Here is a 19924-nt window from a genome sequence, read left to right as displayed (position 1 = left end):
CCGAATTTTACATATAAAATTAACTGTCGTTAAACAACAAGACATAAACTATCACAACATATGAACATAAAGGATCAACTTTGTCGGTTCGTTATATTTAGGATTAAAAGTGAAATTCACAATATACCTAAAGGTCGAAAACTCTAATTTACTAGTAAAAAAATAACTTTATTTGCATTATGAAAGATCAAAATGATATTTTCTATAATAGTTGGGTTCAATTTTGAAAGCTCTTAAAATTCTTAGGGTAATTATAGTAAAATTTGCATTAGGGTAAGCCCACAATTCCTATTTAAACGAACACAATACCATTTTCATTATAATCACTCAATCACCGCCGCACCCTTTCTTCTCTCATTCATCCACATCCTTGCCCCAAATATGCCATCTCTTTTTCGGTGCAAATGTAAGAGCTTTTATTTATTTTACTTTTATCTAATTTGATTTGCCTCATAATCTTTCTTTATATTTTTAAAAATCACTTTTTGTTTTCAAAAGTACTAATGTGAGAATTTTGGTTTAATTAATTGTATGGATATGTATGCTTTGATTTTGTTGGTTTTGATGTAACATATAAGCAAACTAACTCTATCGGTTTGAAAATTTAAGAAATTCATTGCCAAATACATTTTTAGAATTTTTATTTTTATATAAGCATGTTCTAGAATGGATCTATAAACAAATGAAGAAGAATTTGTAACAAATATTCTTTTTGTTCCTTATTTGACTTGTAGTTATGAGGATTTTTTTGTTCCTTATTTGAGGTGTAGTTCTGAGGATTTTATGTTTTTTTTTGTTTGTTTTGTTGCTTATAAATGTTAGGTTTGCTATTATTTACCGATCTCACATCACTTTGACGTGTAGTTATGAGGATTTTATGTTTTTTGCTTGTTTTGTTGGTTATAAATATTAGGTTTGGTGTTATTCACCGATCTCACATCACAAACGGGTCTGGCTAATCATTTTGGAGCAGACTATAGCATGTTGATTGTTCATGGCGTTTCAAGGGCTCAATTGAGAAAGGTAAAATCCAAAACCATTCAAACTTCTTGAGAAAGTCAAAGGTGAAATTGCAAAAAAAAAAAAAAAGAAAAAAAGAAAAGAAAGAAGAAAAGAGGAATCAAGCGATGTTGTAAAATAAAAAATAAAAAATATTGTTTTATATAATCTGATGGAATAAAACAAAATTATAATATTAAGGTGTGATTTTTACTTAACAATGATGATCTATATATATTACCACCTAAAGCCTTTTGACATGGTAAATTATATTATATAAAAAATAGAAAATAATTCAAATTTTATTTTTGTTTTTATTTTTCCGTATGTGTTTAGATTGTCTAAGTTTGCTTGTCATATGTCAGGCTGGTATATCTCAAACGCCTCGATGAAACCCGCGGTTGGTGGTGTGTGAGGTAAACGCACACCTATTATTGTTTCCTAGTTTGATAACTGTATAGTCGTCCTATATAGGGTTGCCTACTTAACAAAAAAAGTAAACCCTATGTTTGGTCCCCTAAATTTTTTAGATCCTCATTTTGAAATATCATGTATTTATATAAATATAATAACAGATATTTATATATGCAATTGGTTTAATTTACCTACACAGAACAATTGGAGTACGGTTTTTTCTTCTAGATAATAATTGAAGCTTTTAATTCTATTGAATTCAAAATGATTTGGCTTTTTGGTCATATTTTAACACTATATTTTTCAGATCAACCCACATAACCCTTATTTCAAATGTTTGAATGTATTATTTACGTTGAACAAAACTAGTGGACTTGCCAACTTTCTATTGACACTCTTATGCTTGATTTGCAGGTTGTTAGGTACATCAGTGCACAGAAACTTGCAGTCTAAGGAGCTTGAAGTGTCATGTTGTGTGTTGTTTGAAGAGAACATTTAATATTATGAATTTTAAAACAATATGGTTTTGGTTGTTTTGAAACATTTACTTTTGCTTCCGCTGAATACATGCTTTTGTTTGAAACGTTTATTTTGGAATACACTATTCATGTTGGATATGATGATTGTGTTTAATATTTTTTACTATTAGTTCTACATGATTAGTGGCAAGATCCTGGTACGTCACACGCCTCGCGGTAAAACCAGCATATGGTAATTTGGGGGTCAAAATAAACCAAAACCAAATGCTTGTATCCCACACCCACAAGGGTTTGACTAAATCAGGTCGCGATACCAACTTCCCATAGTAATGAAAAAAGGTCATCCCATGAAAGAAATTGTGAGTTGATACCACATCCCATACTATGAGGAAAGAGTGTGAATCCAAAATATGCTTGCTTGACTAAATTCAATAACCGAATGAACACATAACCAAATAATAAATGTGACACCCCGTTGAAACGCTTTTACTTACACTAGCTTGACAGTGGCTGCCTTAACTTTCGGGACGAAAGTTCTTAAAACTCGGGGATAATGTGACACCTCGGATTTTCCCGGATAACCTTTCGATGTAACTTACATGTATATGTGTTTTTGAATGAAAATTTGAACTATTGTGCTACATGTTATGTGTATTCATGTATATGTGTATATAGATATATATGTGTGTGTTATATATTAGAGCCGAAACCTCAACCCGACTCGAGACAAGCTCGGTCTCGAGTGAACAGTAGTGATGGGCCGTTTGGGCCTTGACACCCCCTAGCCCACCCGGAAACAACCCTTGACCCATTCTATATAACCGGCCAACCTTTGCATTTTACCATTTTTGCAAACACTCTCATACTCTCCTCTCATCTCTCTCACCAAAACCCTAAAACCTTAACCAAGATCACCTTCCTCTCCTTTCCTTCTCCCTCTCGGATCAACCAACATCAAGAGCACCCTCGGTTCGAACTCGGAATCATCACTCGAAGGCTTCATCCTTGCACCAACTTGAACACCTTTGTGTCTCACTTGAATCGGTTAGTGTTATTATGTTCACTAGGTGTTTGTTGCACAATGTTGATAAATTGCCTTGAAATGTTTACATGATTGTTGGTTATTTAGTTGATATTGTTGATTGTTACTCTTGTTGAGAAAATAGAGTGCTTTCCGGTTGTTACAATGTTTGGTTAGTGTTTTTATGATGTTTGTTGTGTATGCTTATTGATGCTTCATTGTGTGAATCAAAAAGGTGTAATTTGGGTAAACGGTTAGTGTTGCTTTGATATCTTGGTTGTGTGCTTTAAATGCAAGAATGGTTGTGATGTTGAATGGTTGGGTTATCCGGGTAAAGATAAGGGTTTGGTTAGAGGATTTATGCATGATTTAGGGTTGAATGTTCATGAATTGTGTGTTATCCGGCTTGCTATGATTGATTGGTTAAGTACTCATGATAGTGTTGTAGAATACATGTTTCGGATGTTTGAATAAATGAAGAACATGTATGAAGATTTTATGAACATTCAAATATGCTAAGTTTGATCCGAATTGTGCACAAAACAGACAAGAAAACATGTTTAAGGATTCTTATTGGATAGTACAAACTCACACAAAAACACAATCCTATTGGTCAGTACATATTGCAGGTTCTAGATGATTGCTGTGCACGTAATCACGGTTGCGAGTCGCAACCTTTGGTTGCTACTTGAGACCACATCAAGCTTTGTCGAGACCTCCCAGTTGCGAGTCGCAATCAACGCGTGTCGAATCCGGTTGCGAGTCGTAATCACTGCTGTCAAGTCGGAACCGCCGGTTGCGAGTCGGAACCTCTGGTTGCGAGTCGTAACCAAAACGTGATAAACCGAGACCTCGGTTGCGAGTCGTAACCTCGGTTGCGAGTCGCAACCACCCTTGTCTCGACTGGACTATTTTGGTGTTATTGGGCTTTGACTGTTGGGCTTTCTGTTGACTGGGCTACGTGTTGTTGCTGCTGATTGTATGTTTAGGGCTGACCCAATAACCCAACTGTTTGTTATACGTGTTTGCTATATGTGTTGCCGTACGTGTTCGCTATGTGTTTATTTGTACCCAACTTGACCCATACTTGGTAACCATGCTAGGACGTGGTGACCAACATACTTGACCGGGTAAAATAATCTACCGAGCAACCCAAGGTGAGTTCACAACTTAAAAGCATGTGTCCCGGTGGTTTGGGACACGAGACTAGAACAACCCTATCCCCTTGTAAAGGGTATACCATTTACATTCCTTCCCTAGTTACTGGGAACAAACTTACTTTACCTTCCCTTGTATTGGGAAACCTTTTAGTTAATTACTGTTTATACGGAATGCAACCAAACGGCACTAAACGCAACTCTATCACTCAAGTCCCTACTACATAATACCGATTAGTCGCCGGGGCCAGGCGAACGGGTTATTAGTTGATAGCGCTATTTAGGTTTTACCAACCTCACACCGTGCCATGGTATGGGATCGGTCGTGAACTAATGTACTCAGGCATCCGTCAATGATGATAGAACATTGACATCGGGGCATCCTGCGGAAACGCAAACGGTTACCTAGTGTTCGGTATTGGAAAAACAGTTTAGTCGCTAACTTTTGGGGTAGCTCCCCATGGCATGTATAAACGGATAAATTAACTGGTGAAACGAGTTTTTGGTAATTAAAACTGGACAACTAGTGAACTCACTCAGCATTATTGTTGACCCCTTACTGCATGCTTTGCAGGTAACCAGTGACGAAGGAGCTTGCTGCTTGGGAACGAGTAGTGTCTGTCCACCCTTGTGTTAGGTGTTATCTTATTTTGAACTATGAACTTTGTTTAAACTGCCTTACTTATGCTTCCGCTACTTATTACTGTTTGAACTTGAAACCTTAAACTCTGAACTTGATATTTGCTAATCTTATGGTTAGTAGGTATTACTTTTTGTTATCAATTTAATTATTCAGTATAATTGGTGGCTGGATCCTGGTCAGTCACGCCCTCGAAGCGGGTGTTATCCGCAAGTGGAATTTGGGGGTGTGACAATAAATAAACTACGCACTGATATTGCATGCTAGATAACAATTAAAAAGGAATAAGAATAATTGTGATAGAATGATACACCCCAAAAAGTTAATGCAAAAATGAGAATATAATTTACTCACTGTTTGTGAAAATTCGATCCACTAAATATACAACCACACAATTTGTGAAATTCGACAATATATTATCGTAAAAATTAATATAACAACCCTAAAGAATTATAAAATAAATAACAAGCAACAACTCTACGAAATTAGGTTCCCCTATTTGGAGAGTTAGAATACCCAATTAAATATTTAGAAAAATACCAATATATTTATTTTAAAAATCAATTAAATTGTAAATAATTACAAAAAATAATAATTTAACAGGCTAATCATTCAACAAGTGCCAAAATTATTCCAAATTATTAGAAACTCATTTAGTGAATCTGATTTTAGCTTTAATATGTATTTATATTTAAAATAATCAAATTTATAAAAGAATACATTTATTACTTAATTTTATATGATCAATTAATTGCAAATAATTACCAACAATTACAGCCCGTTTCCTGACATTTTCTTTGAGCAATTCTCCCGACGAAAAAGAAAAACAATTGATTTTTTTAAAAAAATCAGAATATTTATATATTATGTAAAAAATAAATTAGTAACAATGTTTAAAATATTTATATTGATTTATTTTTTATTTTTAATTGATTTCTACATGATAAAATTCATGAATTATGAATGTATAAGATTATAATATTATTATATTCTTTAATCGTGTGATAAGGATTATATAGAAATTTATAATTTACCTTTTTATATATTCAACCCATGTAATACACAGGTTTATAACACTTACAAGTTAAGATGATAGTTAATCTAGATTTTTTTAGTCCTTTGTAATAAACGAGTTTATAAGCTAGTGTACTTCATATTTTAAGTTACCTCTTGTATTAAACAAGATTTAACTAAAGTGCCCCTCATGTAAAGGACAGGGACCAGGATTTTAAGGAATTACATGGATGAAGTTAATTTTAGGGGCTAAAAAGGTTAGGAAAATGGCATTGGTGGTTGAAGTGTCATAAAACTCCTTTATGAGCTAATGCAGTTAAAGTAACTTAACCACATGCGCCAAAAACGTAATTTACTTTTTTCATTAAAAGGGTAAAAAGAAATCCACTTTGCCCTATTAATGTGCAAGACACGTAACCGAACTTTACATATAAAATTAACTGTCGTTAAACAACAAGACATAAACTATCACAACATATGAACATAACGGATCAACTTTGTCGGTTCGTTATATTTAGGATTATAAGTAAAATTCACAATATACCTAAAGGTCGAAAACTCTAATTTACTAGTAAAAGAATAACTTTATTTGCATTATGATAGATCAAAATGATATTTTCTATAATAGTTGGGTTCAATTTTGAAAGCTCTTAAAATTCTTAGGGTAATTATAGTAAAATTTGCATTAGGGTAACCCCACAGTTCCTATTTAAACGGACACAATACCATTTTCATTATAATCACTCAATCACCGCCGCACCCTTTCTTCTCTGATTCATCCACATCCTTGCCCCAAAGATGACATCTCTTTTTCGGTGCAAATGTAAGAGCTTTTATTTATTTTATTTTTATCTAATTTTATTTGCCTCATAATCTTTCTTTATATTTTTAAAAATCACTTTTTTGTTTTCAAAAGTACTAATGTGAGAATTTTGGTTTAATTAATTGTATGATTATGTATGCTTTGATTTTGTTGGTTTTGATGTAACATATAAGCAAACTAACTCTATCGGTTTGAAAATTTAAGAAATTCATTGCCAAATAAATTTTTAGAATTTTTATTTTTATATAAGCATGTTCTAGAATGGATCTATAAACAAATGAAGAAGAATTTGTAACAAATATTCTTTTTGTTCCTTATTTGACGTGTAGTTATGAGGATTTTTTTGTTCCTTATTTGAGGTGTAGTTATGAGGATTTTGTGTTTTTTTTTGTTTGTTTTGTTGCTTATAAATGTTAGGTTTGCTATTATTTACCAATCTCACATCACTTTGACGTGTAGTTATGAGGATTTTATGTTTTTTGCTTGTTTTGTTGGTTATAAATATTAGGTTTGGTGTTATTCACCGATCTCACATCACAAACGGGTCTGGCTAATCATTTTGGAGCAGACTATAGCATGTTGATTGTTCATGGCGTTTCAAGGGCTCAATTGAGAAAGGTAAAATCCAACACCATTCAAACTTCTTGAGAAAGTGAAAGGTGAAATTGCAAAAAAAAAAAAAAAAAAAAGAAAAAAGAAAAGAAAGGAAGAAAAGAGGAATCAAGCGATGTTGTAAAATAAAAAATAAAAAATATTGTTTTATATAATCTGATATGGAATAAAACAAAAATATAATATTAAGGTGTGATTTTTACTTAACAATGATGATCTATATATATTACCACCTAAACCCTTTTGACATGGTAAATTATATTATATAAAAAATAGAAAATAATTCAAATTTTATTTTTGTTTTTATTTTTTCGTATGTGTTTAGATTATCTAAGTTTGCTTGTCATATGTCAGGCTGGTATATCTCAAACGCCTCGATGAAACCCACGGTTGGTGGTGTGTGAGGTAAACGCACACCTATTATTGTTTCCTAGTTTGATAACTGTATAGTCATCCTATATAGGGTTGCCTACTTAACAAAAAAAGTAAACCCTATGTTTGGTCCCCTAAATTTTTTAGATCCTCATTTTGAAATATCATGTATTTATATAAATATAATAACGGATATTTATATATGCAATTGGTTTAATTTACCTACACAGAACAATTGGAGTACGGTTTTTTCTTCTAGATAACAATTGAAGCTTTTAATTCTATTGAATTCAAAATGATTTGGCTTTTTGGTTATATTTTAACACTATATTTTTCAGATCAACCCACATAACCCTTATTTCAAATGTTTGAATGTATTATTTACGTTGAACAAAACTAGTGGACTTGCCAACTTTCTATTGACACTCTTATGCTTGATTTGCAGGTTGTTAGGTACATCAGTGCACAGAAACTTGCAGTCTAAGGAGCTTGAAGTGTCATGTTGCGTGTTGTTTGAAGAGAACATTTAATATTATGAATTTTAAAACAATATGGTTTTGGTTGTTTTGAAACATTTACTTTTGCTTCCGCTGAATACATACTTTTGTTTGAAACGTTTATTTTGGAATACACTGTTCATGTTGGATATGATGATTGTGTTTAATATTGTTTACTATTAGTTCTACATGACTAGTGGCAAGATCCTGGTACGTCACACGCCTCGTGGTAAAACCAACATATGGTAATTTGGGGGTGTGACAAAATAAACCAAAACCAAATGCTTGTATCCCACACCCACAAGGGTTTGACTAAATCAGGTCGAGATACCAACTTCCCATAGTAATGAAAAACTGTCATCCCATGAAAGAAAGTGTGAGTCGATACCACATCCCATACTATGAGGAAAGAGCGTGAATCCAAAATATGCTTGCTTGACTAAATTCAATAACCGAATGAACACATAACCAAATAATAAATAAACTACGCACTGATATTGCATGCTAGATAACAATTAAAAAGGAATAAGAATAATTGTGATAGAATGATACACCCCAAAAAGTTAATGCAAAAATGAGAATATAATTTACTCACTGTTTATGAAAATTCGATCCACTAAATATACAACCACACAATTTGTGAAATTCGACAATATATTATCGTAAAAATTAATATAACAACCCTAAAGAATTATAAAATAAATAACAAGCAACAACTCTACGAAATTAGGTTCCCCTATTTGGAGAGTTAGAATACCCAATTAAATATTTATAAAAATACCAATACATTTATTTTATAAATCAATTAAATTGTAAATAATTACAAAAATAATAATTTAACAAGCTAATCATTCAACAAGTGCCAAAATTATTCCAAATTATTAGAAACTCAATTAGTGAATCTGATTTTAGCTTTAATATGTATTTATATTTAAAATAATCAAATTTATAAAAGAATACATTTATTACTTAATTTTATATGATCAATTAATTGCAAATAATTACCAACAATTACAGCCTGTTTCCTGACATTTTCTTTGAGCAATTCTCCCGACGAAAAAGTAAAACAATTGATTTTTAAAAAAAATCAGAATATTTATATATTATGTAAAAAATAAATTAGTAACAATGTTTAAAATATTTATATTGATTTATTTTTTATTTTTAATTGATTTCTACATGATAAAACTCATGAATTATGAGTGTATAAGACTATAATATTATTATATTCTTTAATCGTGTGATAAGGATTATATAGAAATTTATAATTTACTTTTTGATATATTCAACCCATGTAATACACAGGTTTATAACACTTACAAGTTAAGATGATAGTTAATCTAGATTTTTTTAGTCCTTTGTAATACACGGGTTTATAAGCTAGTGTACTTCATATTTTAAGTTACCTCTTGTATTAAACAAGATTTAACTAAAGTGCCCCTCATGTAAAGGACAGGTACCAGGATTTTAAGGAATTACATGGATGGAGTTAATTTTAGGGGCTAAAAAGGTTAGGAAAATGGCATTGGTGGTTGAAGTGTCATAAAACTCCTTTATGAGCTGATACAGTTAAAGTAACTTAACCACATGCGCCAAACACGTAATTTACTTTTTTCATTAAAAGGGTAAAAAGAAATCCACTTTTCCCTATTAATGTGAAAGACACGTAACCGAACTTTACATATAAAATTAACTGTCGTTAAACAACAAGACATAAACTATCACAACATATGAACATAACGGATCAACTTTGTCGGTTCGTTATATTTAGGATTAAAGTTAAAATTCACAATATACCTAAAGGTCGAAAACTCTAATTTACTAGTAAAAGAATGACTTTATTTGCATTATGATAGATCAAAATGATATTTTCTATAATAGTTGGGTTCAATTTTGAAAGCTCTTAAAATTCTTAGGGTAACTATAGTAAAATTTGCATTAGGGTAAGCCCACAGTTCCTATTTAAACGAACACAATACCATTTTCATTATAATCACTCAATCACCGCCGCACCCTTTCTTCTCTAATTCATCCACATCCTTGCCCAAAGATGCCATCTCTTTTTCGGTGCAAATGTAAGAGCTTTTATTTATTTTACTTTTATCTAATTTGATTTGCCTCATAATCTTTCTTTATATTTTTAAAAATCACGTTTTGTTTTCAAAAGTACTAATGTGAGAATTTTGGTTTAATTAATTGTTTGGATGTGTATGCTTTGATTTTGTTGGTTTTGATGTAACATATACGCAAACTAACTCTATCGGTTTGAAAATTTAAGAAATTCATTGCCAAATACATTTTTAGAATTTTTATTTTTGTATAAGCATGTTCTGGAATGGATCTATTAACAAATGAAGAAGAATTTGTAACAAGTATTCTTTTTGTTCCTTATTTGACACGTAGTTATGAGGATTTTTTTTATTCCTTATTTGAGGTGTAGTTATGAGGATTTGTGTTTTTTTTGTTTGTTTTGTTGCTTATAAATGTTAGGTTTGCTATTATTTACCGATCTCACATCACTTTGACGTGTAGTTATGAGGATTTTATGTTTTTTGCTTGTTTTGTTGGTTATAAATATTAGGTTTGGTGTTATTCACCGATCTCACATCACAAACGGGTCTGGCTAATCATTTTGGAGCAGACTATAGCATTATAGCATGTTGATTGTTCATGGCGTTTCAAGGGATCAATTGAGAAAGGTAAAATCCAAAACCATTCAAACTTCTTGAGAAAGTCAAAGGTGAAATTGCAAAAAAAAAAAAAAAAAAAAGAAAAAAGAAAAAAAGAAAAGAAAGAAGAAAAGAGGAATCAAGCGATGTTGTAAAATTAAAAATAAAAAATATTGTTTTATATAATCTGATGGAATAAAACAAAATTATAATATTAAGGTGTGATTTTTACTTAACAATGATGATCTATATATATTACCACCTAAAGCCTTTTGACATGGTAAATTATATTATATAAAAAATAGAAAATAATTCAAATTTTATTTTTGTTTTTATTTTTCCGTATGTGTTTAGATTGTCTAAGTTTGCTTGTCATATGTCAGGCTGGTATATCTCAAACGCCTCGATGAAACCCGCGGTTGGTGGTGTGTGAGGTAAACGCACACCTATTATTGTTTCCTAGTTTGATAACTGTATAGTCGTCCTATATAGGGTTGCCTACTTAACAAAAAAAGTAAACCCTATGTTTGGTCCCCTAAATTTTTTAGATCCTCATTTTGAAATATCATGTATTTATATATATATATAATAACGGATATTTATATATGCAATTGGTTTAATTTACCTACACAGAACAATTGGAGTACGGTTTTTTCTTCTAGATAACAATTGAAGCTTTTAATTCTATTGAATTCAAAATGATTTGGCTTTTTGGTCATATTTTAACACTATATTTTTCAGATCAACCCACATAACCCTTATTTCAAATGTTTGAATGTATTATTTACGTTGAACAAAACTAGTGGACTTGCCAACTTTCTATTGACACTCTTATGCTTGATTTGCAGGTTGTTAGGTACATCAGTGCACAGAAATTTGCAGTCTAAGGAGCTTGAAGTGTCGTGTTGCGTGTTGTTTGAAGAGAACATTTAATATTATGAATTTTAAAACAATATGGTTTTGGTTGTTTTGAAACATTTACTTTTGCTTCCACTGAATACATACTTTTGTTTGAAACGTTTATTTTGGAATACACTATTCATGTTGGATATGATGATTGTGTTTAATATTGTTTACTATTAGTTCTACATGATTAGTGGCAAAATCCTGGTACGTCACACGCCTCGCGGTAAAACCAAGATATGGTAATTTGGGGGTGTGACAAAATAAACCAAAACCAAAACCAAATGCTTGTATCCCACACCCACATGGGTGTGACTAAATCAGGTCGCGATACCAACTTCCCATAGTAATGAAAAAAGGTCATCCCATGAAAGAAAGTGTGAGTCGATACCACATCCCATACTCATGAGGAAACAGCGTGAACCCAAAATATGCTCGCTTGACTAAATTCAATAATCGAATGAACACATAACCAAATAATAAATAAACTACACACTGATGTTGCACGCTAGATAACAATTAAAAAGGAATAAGAAAATTTGTGATAGAATGATACACCCCAAAAAATTAATACAAAAATAAGAATATAATTTACTCACTGTTTGTGAAAATTCGATCCACTAAATATACAACCAGTCAATTTGTGAAATTCGACAATATATTATCGAAAAAATTAATATAACAACCCTAAAGAATTATATAATAAATAACAAGCAACAACTCTACGAAATTAGGTTCCCCTACTTGGAGAATTAGAATACCCAATTAAATATTTAGAAAAATACCCAAAACCAATATTTTTATTTTATTAATCAATTAAATTGTAAATAATTATAAAAATAATAATTTAACAGGCTAATCATTCAACAAGTGCTAAAATTATTCCAAATTATTAGAAACTCACTTAGTGGAATAACAAATCTGATTTTAGCTTTAAAATATGTATTTATATTTAAAATAATCAAATTTATAAAAGAATATATTTATTACTTAATTTTATAAGATCAGTTAATTGCTAATAATTACCAACAATTACAGCCCGTTTCCTGACATTTTCTTTGAGCAATTCTCCCGACGAAAAAGAAAAACAATTGATTTTTTAAAAAAATCAGAATATTTATATATTATGTAAAAAATAAATTAGTAACAATGTTTAAAATATTTATATTGATTTATTTTTTTATTTTTAATTGATTTCTACATGATAAAACTCATGAATTATGAATGTGTAAGATTATAATATTATTATATTCTTTAATCGTGTGATAAGGATTATATAGAAATTTATAATTTACTTTTTTATATATTCAACCCATGTAATACACAGGTTTATAACACTTACAAGTTAAGATGATAGTTAATCTAGATTTTTTTAGTCCTTTGTAATACACGGGTTTATAAGCTAATGTACTTCATATTTTAAGTTACCTCTTGTATTAAACAAGATTTAACTAAAGTGCCCCTCATGTAAAGGACAGGTACCAGGATTTTAAGGAATTACATGGATGGAGTTAATTTTAGGGGCTAAAAAGGTTAGGAAAATGGCATTGGTGATTGAAGTGTCATAAAACTCCTTTATGAGCTGATATAGTTAAAGTAACTAAACCACATGCGCCAAAAATGTAATTTACTTTTTTCATTAAAATGGTAAAAAGAAATCCAATTTGCCCTATTAATGTGCAAGACACGTAACCGAACTTTACATATAAAATTAACTGTCGTTAAACAACAAGACATAAACTATCACAGCATATGAACATAAAGGATCAACTTTTTCGGTTCGCTATATTTAGGATTAAAAGTGAAATTCACAATATACCTAAAGGTCGAAAACTCTAATTTACTAGTAAAAGGATAACTTTATATGCATTATGAAAGATCAAAATGATATTTTCTATAATAGTTGGGTTCAATTTTTAAAGCTCTTAAAATTCTTAGGGTAATTATAGTAAAATTTGCATTAGGGTAACCCCACAATTCCTATTTAAACGAACACAATACCATTTTTATTATAATCACTCAATCACCGTCGCACCCTTTCTTCTTTCATTCATCCACATCCTTGCCCCAAAGATGGCATCTCTTTTTCGGTGCAAATGTAAGAGCTTTAATTTATTTTACTTTTATCTAATTTGATTTGCCTCATAATCTTTCTTTATATTTTTAAAAATCACTTTTTGTTTTCAAAAGTACTAATGTGAGAATTTTGGTTTAATTAATTGTTTGGATGTGTATGCTTTGATTTTGTTGGTTTTGATGTAACATATACGCAAACTAACTCTATCGGTTTGAAAATTTAAGAAATTCATTGCCAAATACATTTTTAGAATTTTTATTTTTGTATAAGCATGTTCTGGAATGGATCTATTAACAAATGAAGAAGAATTTGTAACAAATATTCTTGTTGTTCCTTATTTGACACGTAGTTATGAGGATTTTTTTTATTCCTTATTTGAGGTGTAGTTATGAGGATTTGTGTTTTTTTTGTTTGTTTTGTTGATTATAAATGTTAGGTTTGCTATTATTTACCGATCACACATCACTTTGACGTGTAGTTATGAGGATTTTATGTTTTTTGCTTGTTTTGTTAGTTATAAATATTAGGTTTGGTGTTATTCACCGATCTCACATCACAAACGGGTCTGGCTAATCTTTTTGGAGCAGACTATAGCATGTTGATTGTTCATGGCGTTTCAAGGGCTCAATTGAGAAAGGTAAAATCCAAAACCATTCAAACTTCTTGAGAAAGTCAAAGGTGAAATTGCAAAAAAAATAAAAAAAGAAGAAAAAAAGAAAAGAAAGAAGAAAAGAGGAATCAAGCGATGTTGTAAAATTAAAAATAAAAAATATTGTTTTATATAATCTGATGGAATAAAACAAAATTATAATATTAAGGTGTGATTTTTACTTAACAATGATGATCTATATATATTACCACCTAAAGCCTTTTGACATGGCAAATTATATTATATAAAAAATAGAAAATAATTCAAATTTTATTTTTGTTTTTATTTTTCCGTATGTGTTTAGATTGTCTAAGTTTGCTTGTCATATGTCAGGCTGGTATATCTCAAACGCCTCGATGAAACCCGCGGTTGGTGGTGTGTGAGGTAAACGCACACCTATTATTGTTTCCTAGTTTGATAACTTTATAGTCGTCCTATATAGGGTTGCCTACTTAACAAAAAAAAGTAAACCCTATGTTTGGTCCCCTAAATTTTTTAGATCCTCATTTTGAAGTATCATGTATTTATATATATATATATAATAACGGATATTTATATACGCAATTGGTTTAATTTACCTACACAGAACAATTGGAGTACGGTTTTTTCTTCTAGATAACAATTGAAGCTTTTAATTCTATTGAATTCAAAATGATTTGGCTTTTTGGTCATATTTTAACACTATATTTTTCAGATCAACCCACATAACCCTTATTTCAAATGTTTGAATGTATTATTTACGTTGAACAAAACTAGTGGACTTGCCAACTTTCTATTGACACTCTTATGCTTGATTTGCAGGTTGTTAGGTACATCAGTGCACAGAAATTTGCAGTCTAAGGAGCTTGAAGTGTCATGTTGCGTGTTGTTTGAAGAGAACATTTAATATTATGAATTTTAAAACAATATGGTTTTGGTTGTTTTGAAACATTTACTTTTGCTTCCGCTGAATACATACTTTTGTTTGAAACGTTTATTTTGGAATACACTATTCATGTTGGATATGATGATTGTGTTTAATATTGTTTACTATTAGTTCTACATGATTAGTGGCAAAATCCTGGTACGTCACACGCCTCGCGGTAAAACCAAGATATGGTAATTTGGGGGTGTGACAAAATAAACCAAAACCAAAACCAAATGCTTGTATCCCACACCCACAAGGGTGTGACTAAATCAGGTCACGATACCAACTTCCCATAGTAATGAAAAAAGGTCATCCCATGAAAGAAAGTGTGAGTCGATACAACATCCCATACTCATGAGGAAACAACGTGAATCCAAAATATGCTTGCTTGACTAAATTCAATAACCGAATGAACACATAACCAAATAATAAATAAACTACACACTGATGTTGCACGCTAGATAACAATTAAAAAGGAATAAGAAAATTTGTGATAGAATGATACACCCCAAAAAATTAATGCAAAAATAAGAATATAATTTACTCACTGTTTGTGAAAATTCGATCCACTAAATATACAACCAGTCAATTTGTGAAATTCGACAATATATTATCGAAAAAATTAATATAACAACCCTAAAGAATTATAAAATAAATAACAAGCAACAACTCTACGAAATTAGGTTCCCCTATTTGGAGAATTAGAATACCCAATTAAATATTTAGAAAATACCCAAAACCAATATTTTTATTTTATAAATCAATTAAATTGTAAATAATTACAAAAATAATAATTTAACAGGCTAATCATTCAACAAGTGCTAAAATTATTCCAAATTATTAGAAACTCACTTAGTGGAATAACAAATCTGATTTTAGCTTTAAAATATGTATTTATATTTAAAATAATCAAATTTATAAAAGAATATATTTATTACTTAATTTTATAAGATCAGTTAATTGCTAATAATTACAAACAATTACAGCCCGTTTCCTGACATTTTCTTTGAGCAATTCTCCCGACGAAAAAGAAAAACAATTGATTTTTTAAAAAAATCAGAATATTTATATATTATGTAAAAAATAAATTAGTAACAATGTTTAAAATATTTATATTGATTTATTTTTTTATTTTTAATTGATTTCTACATGATAAAATTCATGAATTATGAATGTGTAAGATTATAATATTATTATATTCTTTAATCGTGTCATAAGGATTATATAGAAATTTATAATTTACTTTTTTATATATTCAACCCATGTAATACACAGGTTTATAACACTTACAAGTTAAGATGATAGTTAATCTAGATTTTTTTAGTCCTTTGTAATACACGGGTTTATAAGCTAATGTACTTCATATTTTAAGTTACCTCTTGTATTAAACAAGATTTAACTAAAGTGCCCCTCATGTAAAGGACAGGTACCAGGATTTTAAGGAATTACATGGATGGAGTTAATTTTAGGGGCTAAAAAGGTTAGGAAAATGGCATTGGTGATTGAAGTGACATAAAACTCCTTTATGAGCTGATACAGTTAAAGTAACTAAACCACATGCGCCAAAAACGTAATTTACTTTTTTCATTAAAATGGTAAAAAGAAATCCAATTTGCCCTATTAATGTGCAAGACACGTAACCGAACTTTACATATAAAATTAACTGTCGTTAAACAACAAGACATAAACTATCACAACATATGAACATAAAGGATCAACTTTTTCGGTTCGTTATATTTAGGATTAAAAGTGAAATTCACAATATACCTAAAGGTCGAAAACTCTAATTTACTAGTAAAAGGATAACTTTATTTGCATTATGAAAGATCAAAATGATATTTTCTATAATAGTTGGGTTCAATTTTGAAAGCTCTTAAAATTCTTAGGGTAATTATAGTAAAATTTGCATTAGGGTAATCCCACAATTCCTATTTAAACGAACACAATACCATTTTTATTATAATCACTAAATCACCGTCGCACCCTTTCTTCTTTCATTCATCCACATCCTTGCCCCAAAGATGGCATCTCTTTTTCGGTGCAAATGTAAGAGCTTTAATTTATTTTACTTTTATCTAATTTGATTTGCCTCATAATCTTTCTTTATATTTTTAAAAATCACTTTTTGTTTTCAAAAGTACTAATGTGAGAATTTTGGTTTAATTAATTGTATGGATATGTATGCTTTGATTTTTTGGTTTTGATGTAACATATACGCAAACTAACTCTATCGGTTTGAAAATTTAAGAAATTCATTGCCAAATACATTTTTAGAATTTTTATTTTTGTATAAGCATGTTCTAGAATGGATCTATAAACAAATGAAGAAGAATTTGTAACAAATATTCTTTTTGTTCCTTATTTGACGTGTAGTTATCAGGATTTTGTTTGTTCCTTATTTGAGGTGTAGTTATGAGGATTTTGTGTTTTTTTTGTTTGTTTTGTTGCTTATAAAAGTTAGTTGCTATTATTTACCGATCTCACATCACTTTGACGTGTAGTTATGAGGATTTTGTGTTTTTTGCTTGTTTTGTTGGTTATAAATATTAGGTTTGGTGTTATTCACTGATCTCGCATCACAAACGGGTTTGGCTAATCATTTTGGACCAGACTATATCATGTTGATTGTTCATGGCGTTTCAAGGGCTCAATTGAGAAGGGTAAAATCCAAAACCTTTCAAACTACTTGAGAAAGTCAAAGGCGAAATTGCAAAAAAAAAAAAAAAAAAAGAAAGAAAGAAATGAAGAATCAAGCGATGTTGTAAAATTAAAAATTAAAAATATTGTTTTATATAATCTGATATGGATTAAAACAAAATTATAATATTAAGGTGTGATTTTTACTTAACAATGATGATCTATATATATTACCACGTAAAGCCTTTTGACATGGTAAATTATATTATATAAAAAATAGAAAATAATTCAAATTTTATTTTTGTTTTTATTTTTTCGTATGTGTTTAGATTATCTAAGTTTGCTTGTCATATGTCAGGCTGGTATATCTCAAACGTCTCGATGAAACCCACGGTTGGTGGTGTGTGAGGTAAACACACACCTATTATTGTTTCCTTGTTTGATAATTGTATAGTCGTCCTATACAGGGTTGCTTACTTAACAAAAAAAGTAAACCCTATGTTTGGTCCCCGAAATTTTTTAAATCCTCATTTTGAAATATCATGTATTTATATAAATATAATAACGGATATTTATATATGCAATTGGTTTAATTTTCCTACACAGAACAATTGGAGTATGGTTTTTCTTCTAGATAACAATTGAAGCTTTTAATTCTATTGAATTCAAAATGATTTGGCTTTTTGGTCATATTTTAACACTATATTTTTCAGATCAACCCACATAACCCTTATTTCAAATGTTTGAATGTATTATTTACGTTGAACAAAACTAGTGGACTTGCCAACTTTCTATTGACACTCTTATGCTTGATTTGCAGGTCGTTAGGTACATCAGTGCACATAAACTTGAGTCTAAGGAGCTTGAAGTGTCATGATGCGTGTTGTTTGAAGAGAACATTTAATATTATGAATTTTAAAACAATATGGTTTTGGTTGTTTTGAAACATTTACTTTTGCTTCCGCTGAATACATATATTTTTGTTTAAAACGTTTATTTTGGAATACACTATTCATGTTGGATATGATGATTGTGTTTAATATTGTTTACTACTAGTTCTACATGATTAGTGGCAAGAGCATGGTACGTCACACGCCTCGCGGTAAAACCAGCATATGGTAATTTGGGGGTGTGACAAAATAAACCAAAACCAAATGCTTGTATCCCACACCCACAAGGGTTTGACTAAATCAGGTCGCGATACCAACTTCCCATAGTAATGAAAAAAGGTCATCCCATGAAAGAAAGTGTGAGTCGATACCACATCCCATACTATGAGGAAAGAGCGTGAATCCAAAATATGCTTGCTTGACTAAATTCAATAACCGAATGAACACATAACCAAATAATAAATAAACTACACACTGATATTGCATGCTAGATAACAATTAAAAAGGAATAAGAAAAATTATGATAGAATGATACACACCAAAAATTTAATGCAAAAATGAGAATATAATTTACTCACTGTTTGTGAAAATTCGATCCACTAAATATACAACCACACAATTTGTGAAATTCGACAATATATTATCGTTAAAATTAATATAACAACCCTAAAGAATTATAAAATAAATAACAAGCAACAACTCTACGAAATTAGGTTCCCCTATTTGGAGAGTTAGAATACCCAATTAAATATTTAGAAAAATACCCAAAACCAATATTTTTATTTTATAAATCAATTAAATTGTAAATAATTACAAAAATAATAATTTAACAGGCTAATCATTCAACAAGTGCCAAAATTATTCCAAATTATTAGAAACTCATTTAGTGGAGTAACAAATCTGATTTTAGCTTTAATATGTATTTTATATTTAAAATAATCAAATTTATAAAAGAATATATTTATTACTTAATTTTATAAGATCAATTAATTGCAAATAATTACCAACAATTACAGCCCGTTTCCTGACATTTTCTTTGAGCAATTCTCCCGAGGAAAAAGAATAACAATTGATTTTTTTTAAAAATCAGAATATTTATATATTATGTGAAAAATAAATTAGTAACAATGTTTAAAATATTTATATTGATTTATTTTTTATTTT

The 19924-nt window shown here is 30.0% G+C and overlaps 4 long non-coding RNA genes across 4 annotated transcripts; all 4 read left to right on the top strand.

The window, feature by feature from the left end:
- The first annotated feature begins 330 nt into the window (after positions 1-330).
- On the top strand, positions 331-2002 carry LOC110939196. The gene is made up of 4 exons (XR_002592054.1): positions 331-406; positions 914-1023; positions 1365-1415; positions 1828-2002. It is a non-coding gene; the product is annotated as an uncharacterized LOC110939196 (long non-coding RNA).
- A 4471-nt stretch (positions 2003-6473) lies between these two features.
- Positions 6474-8151, top strand: LOC110939195. The gene is made up of 4 exons (XR_002592053.1): positions 6474-6547; positions 7056-7165; positions 7514-7564; positions 7977-8151. It is a non-coding gene; the product is annotated as an uncharacterized LOC110939195 (long non-coding RNA).
- A 5476-nt stretch (positions 8152-13627) lies between these two features.
- LOC110939193 lies at positions 13628-15333 on the top strand. The gene is made up of 4 exons (XR_002592051.1): positions 13628-13698; positions 14205-14314; positions 14660-14710; positions 15128-15333. It is a non-coding gene; the product is annotated as an uncharacterized LOC110939193 (long non-coding RNA).
- A 1872-nt stretch (positions 15334-17205) lies between these two features.
- Positions 17206-18894, top strand: LOC110939194. Its single transcript, XR_002592052.2, has 4 exons — positions 17206-17279; positions 17784-17893; positions 18229-18279; positions 18691-18894. It is a non-coding gene; the product is annotated as an uncharacterized LOC110939194 (long non-coding RNA).
- The last annotated feature ends 1030 nt before the right edge of the window (positions 18895-19924 follow it).

This window comes from Helianthus annuus, chromosome 5, assembly GCF_002127325.2.
Source record: "Helianthus annuus cultivar XRQ/B chromosome 5, HanXRQr2.0-SUNRISE, whole genome shotgun sequence".
Taxonomy (NCBI): Eukaryota; Viridiplantae; Streptophyta; class Magnoliopsida; order Asterales; family Asteraceae; genus Helianthus; species Helianthus annuus.
This window is presented reverse-complemented; position numbering and strand designations above follow the sequence as displayed.